The sequence below is a fragment of the Humulus lupulus genome, chromosome 1 (genome assembly GCF_963169125.1).
Source record: "Humulus lupulus chromosome 1, drHumLupu1.1, whole genome shotgun sequence".
Taxonomy (NCBI): Eukaryota; Viridiplantae; Streptophyta; class Magnoliopsida; order Rosales; family Cannabaceae; genus Humulus; species Humulus lupulus.
In genome coordinates, this window is record NC_084793.1 from 243,760,487 (window position 1) to 243,770,534 (window position 10,048).

The following is a 10,048-nucleotide window of genomic DNA, read 5'->3' on the forward strand; positions in this document are numbered from 1 at the left end:
AGGATTAACTTTTGTAGTGCTAGGAAAATTTCCTTGAGCTCTATTAGACATTAAAGTAGCCAATTTCCCTATTTGAGTCTCCAAACTTCCTACGGACGCCCTGGTTTCAGTCATGAATTGGTTAAGTACATCAGGTTGAGGTTCAGCTAGTTTCATTGGCATTGGGTGAGGTCTATTTTGTGGTTGATAATATCCAGGTGGAGGGTATTGTTGTGAATGTTGTTGTGGATATGGTGGTCTATTTTGGGCAGGTTGATATTGTGGCTGAGGTGGAGGATAAGGCTGTAGAGTATTTTGATTATTAGACCAGGAAAAATTAGGATGATTCTTCCAAGCTGGGGTGTAAGACATGGAATTGGGGTTATTGGGTTGTCTTTGGTAATTTCCTATAGCTTGTACTTCTTCCATAGGCATGTTATTCATATCTATAGCAGGGCATTGGTTGGGTTGATGGGTTGTACCACACACTTCACAAAGGTTTTGAATTTGCATAGCTTGAGATGGGAGTGTAGTCTTTTGTAATTGCTTTGTCAAGGCCGCTACTTGAGCTGTAAGCATGGATATAGCATCCAATTCCATCATTCCAGCCACCTTCTTTGGTTGTCCCCTTTCGGTTGCCCATTGATAATTATTCATTGCCATCTCCTCTAATAGCTCATATGCCTCATTAGCACTTTTACTCATAAAGGCACCTCTCGCCGCGGCATCTATAATTGTTCTCGTGGTTCCATTCAACCCATTATAAAAATTATGCACCAGCATCAACTTTTCTATTCCATGGTGTGGACACTTCCTTAATAACTCCTTAAATCGCTCCCAAGAATCATACAGTGACTCTCCTTTCATCTGATAAAAATTATTAATCCCTCCCCTTAGTTTTGCAGCCTTTGCTGGAGGAAATAACTTGGCAAGGAATTTATGAGCTAACTCCTCCCATGTAGTGATAGAATTCACCTGCAAAGATATTAGCCAACTCTTCGCCCTATCCCTTAGTGAAAATGGGAATAACCTCGGTCTTATAGCATCATCACTCACCCCATTCATCTTGAACGTTGCACATAACTCCAGAAAATTAGCTATGTGTAAATTGGGGTCCTCCGTTGGCATACCTCCAAACTGAACAGTTGACTGAACCATTTGAAGAATTGTGGGCTTAATCTCAAAATTGTTGGTAGCAATGGTTGGAGGTCTAATGCATGAATGCACTCCTGTAACAGTAGGAAGTACATAATCTCTCAATGTTCTTGGTCCTTGCTCCCTTGGAACCTCTGCAGCCCCTTGACCATTATTAGCACCATTTCTCAAATTTCCAGCCATGGTAAAATCTAATCTCCTATTTGTTTTCCTGTTCTATCTACATGTTCTTTCAATTTCCAGATCGATTGGTATAAGCTCCTTGTGTCTATTGCTTCACATATACCAACAAGTCCTGAAACACAATAGAACCTTGATCCAAATAAATGTTAACAGAAATTAAATAAAATAAAATAACCAAATTAGAACAAATAACAATAACTGTGATATTGGAATTTAAGTCCCCAGCAACGGCACCAAAAACTTGATCTGTAATTTCTGTACGCAGGTATACGTAGTCGTGTCAAGTAGTAAATTCCAGAAGAACGGATATCGTCCCACAGAGACTATCTCCCAAGTACGACTAATTGATTTTCAAATTCTATTTGGTTAGTTAAAATTTAAGTGAACAATTAAAAATAAAAGAAATACTATAAACTACGAACCAAAATTAAAGAACTGGAAAAAAAACAACGAATCATTACTTAAAAATCAATAATAAAAAAGACCTAGGAATTAATTTCATCAACTGTTCACTCTACAAATATTAATAATCAATTCTAAATCTATTCTTTCTATTCTAATAGCAGGTTAATATAATCGATTCCTATTCTTTTTCAAGATATAAGATCTCAATCTATATGCAGGTTTTCTACATTTTGGTGATAAACTCGAACATATAAAAGGCATTAAACATGGAAACCTAATTACTACACAAGCATACAGGTACTTTCGTCCAATATGCACCTATGCCTATACAATGATAGCATATTCAATTCTCATCTTTCGAATTTTGAATCAAAACCATTAAATCAAGCAAATAGTGATCAAGTATTTACTAGCATTAAACACACATCATATAGATTAGAATAGAAAAGAAGTATCAGAAAATCATAATAAAATTAAATACAATCTCAGTGACTACATTAATTCCTAAATAAAAGAAATTAGTTCATAAATTCCATTATGAAAATAAATAGCAAATAATTGTTCATAAAATTAACCTCAAGAATTCAGATGAAAAACAGAGAAAATAATTACAGCAACCTCTTTTAATCTAGGGTTTATAAAACTGAGACTCCCCTCATAATCGCAGAATAATGCTCTTTAAATAGTCTTCCAAGGTTCTCAAGTGAAAAGACCAGATTGCCCTTCAAAAAGTGGTTTAAAATCTGAAAAATGTGTAACCTTCGCTGTAGCGCTAAAGTCAAAGCCAAAACACATAAAGAATTTGTTTACTAGCGCTGTAGCGCTCTTGTTGTAGTACTGCTTGGCTTTTCATGATAGCGCTACGACGCTCCCTTGATAGCGCTATTAACAGCATCCAAAATTGCACATATCAATCCCGAAAAACCCGATTTTGTTCCACTTTCACTCCTTTTCACTATTTTTACCAATTTACCATGGAAAACCTGAAACATGAACAAACGAGCATAATTCTGAAATAAAATAATCCTTAACTAACAAAAAACACCCTAATAACTAGACCATAAATGAGCTTAAAACTCATTTATCAATACCTTAACCAAAGGTATCGTCTTATTCCTGAGGACCTTGTCCTTTCTGTCAAGTATTTGAACTGGCTGTTTTTCATAGGAGAGATCTGTCTCAAGCTCCAAATCTTCATAGCTCAAAACATGAGTCACATCAGATACATACCATTGAAGAGCTGAAATGTGAAACACGTTATGCACGACTGACAATGCCGGTGGTAAGGCCAACCTGTAAGCCACCTAACCAATCCTCTCCAAGATCTCAAATGGACCTACAAATATAGGGCTCAACTTGCCCTTCTTCCCGAATCTTCTCACCCCTTTCTATGGCGAGACTCTAAGGAAAACATAGTCTCCCACTGAGAACTCCACGTTCCTGCGCTTGGGATTTGCATAACTTTTCGGCCTACTTTAAAAAGTGAGCATCTGAGCTCTAATCTTCTCAATGGCCTCACTGGTCCTCTGAACTGCCTCAGGACCCAAGTGTCTCCTTTTTCCTATCTCATCCCAATGAATGGGAGATCTGCAATTCCTACCATACAACATCTCATAAGGTGCAACCCCAATGGTAGACTGATAACTATTGTTGTAGGAGAACTCTATCAAAGGTAGATACTTACTCCTGGATCCACCAAAGTCTAGCACACATGCTCGTAACATGTCTTCCAATATCTGGATCATCCTCTCAGATTGTCCATTTGTCTGAGGATGATAAGCAGTACTGAACTTCAACTGTGTTCCCATGGCTTTCTGTAAACACTCGCAGAACTTGGAAGTAAAAGTGGGGTCCTGATCTGACACGATCGACCTCTGTGCTCCATGGAGGAGCACGATCTCTCTTACATAGAGATCAGCGTACTGATAAACTATATATGTAGTCCTCACTGGTAAGAAGTGACCTGACTTAGTATAGAAATCCACTATAACCCAAACTGAATAATGTTCCCTAACAGTCCTGGGTAACCCCACCAAGAAATCCATCGTGATGTCCTCCCATTTCCACTCTGGGATATCCAGAGGCTGCAATAACCCTGCTGGCCTCTGATGCTCAGCCTTGACCTGTTGACATGTCAAGCACTTAGCCACATACTCCACTACATCCCTCTTCATTGCAGGCCACCAATACAACGATCTCACATCCTGATACATCTTTGTGGTGCCTGGATGCAAAGAGTAAGGTGTAGTATGAGATTCATCCAGAATCTCTCGTCTCATAGAAGTGTCTAATGGAACACATATCCGACCATTGTATCTCAACAAGCCCAAATCAGACACATGATCTTTAGATGCTCCAGCTAAAACATCCTCTCTGATCTTGATCAATTGTGGATCACTCAATTGACCCTCCTTGATTCTCTCCAACAGTGTAGACTGTAGCATAATACTACCGAAAAACAGTCTTTGGTATGTCTCCCTCCTTGACCCTCAACTGATGATAACCAGAACGAAGGTCTATCTTTGAGAATACCTTTTTACCTTGCAACTGATCAAAAAAAATCATTTATCCTTGGCAGAGGATACTTGTTCTTAATTGTTAACTTATTCAGTTCTCTGTAATCAATACACATCCTCAGATAACCATCTTTCTTCTTCACAAACAGAACTGGCACACCCCAAGGTGATAAACTAGGTCTGATAAAACCTAAATCCAACAGGTCTTGCAACTGTACTTTCAATTCTTTTAACTCAGCTGGGGCCATTCTGTAAGATGCTCGAGACACTGGCTCCATCCCTGGTGCCAGTTCTATCACGTACTCAATTTCTCTGTGTGGTGGCAACCCTGGTAAATCTTTTGGAAACACATCCAAGAATTCATAGACTAGTCTGGTCTCTTCTGGTCTCACTGGCATGACCTGAGTGGTGTCAACCACACTAGCTTAGAATCCAATGCAATCTCCTTGCAATAGATCTATAGCCCTCAAAACAGAAATCATAGGTATACGGGGTCCATGCACAGTACCAACAAACACAAAAGGATCCTCACCTTTAGGCTCAAAGTTGACCATCTACCTTCTGCAATCAATGGTTTCCCCATACTTCACTAACTGGTCCATACCTAGAATCATGTCAAAGTCAGTCATAACTAACTCTATCAAATCCACTGACAACTCTCTGCCCTCCACGGTCACTGGCAAAGATCTGACCCATCTCCTAGATACTACCAACTCCCCAGTGGGTAATAAGGTTCCAAACCCCACAACATAATAATCACATGGTCTACACAGTCTATCAATAATTCTACTAGCAACAAAAGAATGTGTAGCACCGAAATCAATTAAAACATTATAAGGGGTTCTAGCACTAAGAAGTTGACCTGTAACTACTGAAGGTGAAGCCTTAGCTTTTGCTTGTGTCAATGTGAACACTCGAGTTGGGGCTGAGCTGTCCGCTTTTCTGGGTTCTTCCTTTCTTGCTTTAGGGCAATCTTTCTTAAAATGAACCACTGCTCCACACAAGAAGCAGGTCTTTGCCCTACACTCTCCCAAATGATGCCTCTTGCACCTAGGGCATTCAGGATGAGTCTTCTAGACCTCACTACCACTCTGACGACCTATTATAATACCACGGGGTCGCCTATCAGGACCTGGAATTGGGAAGGTGTTAGGAACCTTCCTCTTTTGATCACTGGGGCCTCCACCCCTACCAGAACCTAGGAGAACCTGTCCTCCTAAACACTTTTCTGGCTGCATTGTCTCGCCAGATCTTATTCTCTGCACTCTTAGCTATGAGCGCCTTCTCAACCACCTATGCATAGGTAGTAACCCCAGCCACAATGGTAATACGAACATCCCGGGCTAGTCCAAATTGTAGCCCCTGGAGAAACCTCTCCCTTTTGGTCCCATCAGTGGGTACCAGCTCCATGGAAAACTTTGCCAATTGATCAAACCTCAGAGTGTACTCAGTCACTGATAAACTACCTTGAAGTAATCTGATAAATTCCTCAGCTTTTGCCGCCCTGATGGCATCATTATAGTACTTCTCATTGAACAGATTCTAAAACTCTTCCCAACTCAGGGCATTGATGTTTCTTGTCTGGGATATAACTTCCCATCAAATTCGGGCATCCTCCCGAAACATATATGTGGCACAGGTCACCCTCTCATTACCGGTCACCCTCATAAAGTCAAGGATGCTGGTAATCATGCTCATCCACTGCTCAACTTTAGTAGGATCTGCACTGCCCTCAAATACTGGAGGTTGCTGCTTCCTGAACCTTTCATAAAGAGGCTCCCATTTGTTTCCAACTTTAGGTAGCTGCTCAACTGCTGGCACCAATGCAGAGGGTGCCTCAGGTACACTGATCGCTATAGGAACCTGTTGTCTCAGGAGGCAGAGTTCTTCTTACTGCCTCAATATTGTGGCCTGCAGGTCATTAAACAACTGCTACCAATTATCAGGAGCTGGCTGTGGAATCTGACTCTGGTCATTCTCTTGACCCTGCCTATTATTCTGGCCTTGATCTTCCTGGCCAGCTAATGAATCTGCATGTCTTTGAATTATTCTATCACTTATATTGTGCTGAAACAATCAATGCAGTCAGTTAAGCAGTAATAACAAAACCTCTTGCCACCTCACGGTCCAAGATCAACAAATAATCACCTATTCCACAATTATACAGATATACAGATGGATACATGATTGTAGCATTTAGCATTTAACATGTATCAAATAATCATTCACAATGAACAATACTAATGAGTATGTTCTTGCAATATCAGTACTAATTAGCACGTTCTTGCTGATGATGCAGTAGTCAAGGCACATCCTTATCAAGGTATCTCATGTAGACAGGTAAAGCATTTATACTATATTTATGCAGTTAAATATATAACCACATAAATAGTTACCAAACCATGAGTCGAGCTTATCTTCAGTGGTGAGTGTACATGCCCAGCAAGTCTATAGGAACCCTAAACCTTGGCACGCACTGATACCAAGTTGTAACGCCCTGGTTACTCCAAGATCATTACTGTGAACTTTGAACCGTGCTTAACTCACTAATCGAGTCATTTAGTTATAAACGTGCATCTAGGTGTCATTAATAGGCTAAGGTGAAAAACCAAACAAAAGGAAAGGATATATTTTATTTAAAATATAAAAACTGTTCATGGGCCCATAAAAACGTTTACAAGTTATTTACAATATGAAGTGGTCATTACAGTGTAAAATTACAACCCGCCGACCTAAGCAGCAACAATAGGGTTAACCCTCTAGTTCCTCCGAGAAACTCCTTGGCCGTGGTGGTCAAGCGGCCGCATATGTACACATCACCACCTATGCTCTCCATTCAAGGCTGGGTGAGCTTTTCTTTCCCTTTACTTGGACCACATAGCACCCATGAGCCAAGGCTCAACAAGAAAACTCATTACTGCATGTATATAATATCAAATGATGATCATGATAATCATACAGATCTTGTAGCCCTGAACAGATGAGTGAATATCACTTCAAGGTTCTGTTAACCATGATGGGCCTTATAGCCCTAATCAAATGAGTGATTTAACACTTGAGGTTCTATTAACCATGATGGGGCTTATAGCACTAATCAGATGAGTGAGTGATGAGCAAGTCACTAACGTAAACCAGATGAGTGACTGATGAGTAAGTCACTAGGTTAAACAAATGAGTGACTGACGAGTGAGTCACTAACGTGGGCTCAATACCCATAGCCATGTGATGATGCAGTCATCTGGACCTTCTGGCCCTGGCTCTAAGTGACCAGTCGTAGGCTAAACAAGCGCTTTTAGGATTCATCGAACTTGAGGTCGGTTTGGCATTAATGCTCATGATGAGTCATTCAATGCTGATGTTGATTAGATCTAATCTTTATCAGCTTGCGTTAAACACGCTAAGACTGTTCTTGACTTATGAGTCAATACCATACAACCAGTGCTCAGTACTACTGCCGAACTTGACTAATGAGTCACAGCTTCACAGTAAATACTGACACCATTGCCGATTCTGACTAATGAGTCAGTTCCATTCACAAGTAAGCAAGATTTGCTAAGCATTTGATATACAATCGATGTCCACATTTAAACACTCAACATGCCTCAATGATAACCATGCATGTCACATATGGGGTGCATTTTTCTTACCCATGGTTCGAGCGAGAAATAGTAAAAGAATGACCTTTGAGAATGATCAACTCTTTGATTCCTTAGAGATCACCTAGTCATAACCAATTATAACCTCCATCAATGAAAATCAACAATAAAAAGGGTCTTGACCTAAACCTCACTCCTGGGACCCCAAATTGTACCCAAACAGTGAGTATATTCGATCCCGAGCCGTAGGAATTGAAACCCCGAGCAAAAAACTCTCAAAAGTTCCTAAAACAAGAATCTAGAAAAGTAAGGTAGCGCTGTAGTGCTACCCGCCTAGCGCCCCAGCGCTATAGGCAGAATAGAAAACCCTCAGGCTAGTGTTGTAGTGCCCAGTGATGGGCGCTGTAGCGCTACAACCATGGTTTTTAACCTTGGTTTTTCCCTCCTTCGACACCACCATTTCCAACGTAAAAAACAAGCTTCTAAACCTCATTTAAATTCCAAATGAACCCAAAAACCATCCACACATGTCCTAGGCGTCATAACCCAAGTAACCCTAGCAAAAAACTCCCATCAATTCCCATTATCCAACCTAAAAATCCAAGCTAAATCCAATTGGAAAACAGAGCAAACTAGAGTTTTCATGGCTAGAACCTTACCTCAAGCTTAGTTTAGAACCCTCTTCAATGGTGGAACACAATCCTAAGCCCTCAAGGTCCACTTCCCTAGCATGAATCCTCAAAAGAAGCTCAAAAAAATCCAAGAAGAAAAGAGAAGGAAATGATGTACGGGAGAGAAGAAAATAGTACTCTGTTTTTGACAAGGTTCTACAGCCTTCAATGGCATGTATATATATAAATATCTTATGGTGAAAAGACCTTATTGCCCCAGGTCAATTAAAGTATTTTAAAGGTTTCCAAGGGTACAATCGTCCTTTCTCGCCTATTTCGTTAATCATAATTAACACCCTCCAGTTCTCGTTATTCTTAATATTCTCAAATACCAATAAATCATATTCCATTGCCCTTTAATTCCTGGTAATGTTCTAATCACTAAATTACCCCGAGACTCACCCCGAGCCCCGAACTTAATCCTGTTATGACAAAACCGCTAACTTTCACTCAAAGATCATCTCATGCCGAATGGCTCGAAAAAATCCACATCATAATGTGGCCTCATCAATAGTTCACCAACATGCATACAAATATAAAATTACGCCCTCAAAGGGCCAAATTACGAAAATGCTCCTATGATGAAATGTGGACCCACATGCATGCATTTAACATCATATTATAATTTAATAGCATAATAAATCAATTATGGCCCTCTCGGCCTACTAATCCAACCCTTAAACATCATTAGGGATTTTGGGGAATTACAATATTCCTTTTAATCATTGTTCTGTTTTACTCTGAGTTTAGTTTCTCTCGATTTCTTGTACTAGAGTTGTGAGCTTTCATTGTAGTGTGGATAGTTAACCACCCTTTCTGTGTGAATAAATCGCTCATCCATCTATTGGAATCAATACAAGTTCAAAGAATTCATGCTCAACTTCTTCTCTTGCTCTCAAATTCTTGTTTTCTCTGTTCTCAAACTTAATAATAATAATAATTTACTTTTTAAAGTTGAGTATTTTTTTTAAGGTGCGAAAGTTAAATACTCTACTTTCCTCAAAGAAGAAAAAAGAAGTTAAATACTCAACAATGTTCAACAAATAAAGTCAATATTATTCATACCTTTATATCAACTTTCAATTGGAAAAACAAAATGTCATAAACTTTGAATATTACCATTCATACCTTTGTTATATTTTATTTTCCTTTCTTTACATTATTATTTAATTATTTAATTCGAATTTGACTCACTTTCATTATATATTATAACATTGTAAATGTGTGTATGTGTTGAGACAGACTTCAAAGAAACTTTTTTTGCAACAGTTTGCAAGAGGTATGCCTCTAACTTTTTTTTTAATACTATGCAAATGTTAGAGGAGTTTGAATATCTTAAATATACATCCATAGTGTAGTAGGTTCTGGGATTGTTACTGTGTGCTGCGGTGATAATGGAAGGTTGAGAAGTAGGATCTGAGAAATTTGTGTGCTGCAAAGATAAAGAAGAAAAATTGTGTGTTGTTTGAATTGATATTGGTAGATGGAAATGAGCATAGTGTTATAAAAAGAATCTATAATAACATTTTTTATAACACTTAAA

At 39.1% G+C, this 10,048-nt stretch overlaps 1 non-coding gene across 1 annotated transcript; it reads left to right on the forward strand.

Annotated features, from left to right (window-relative positions):
- Window positions 1-772: 772 nt before the first annotated feature.
- On the forward strand, window positions 773-879 carry LOC133813018 (small nucleolar RNA R71). Its single transcript, XR_009884068.1, has one exon. It is a non-coding gene; the product is annotated as a small nucleolar RNA R71 (small nucleolar RNA).
- Window positions 880-10,048: the final 9,169 nt, after the last annotated feature.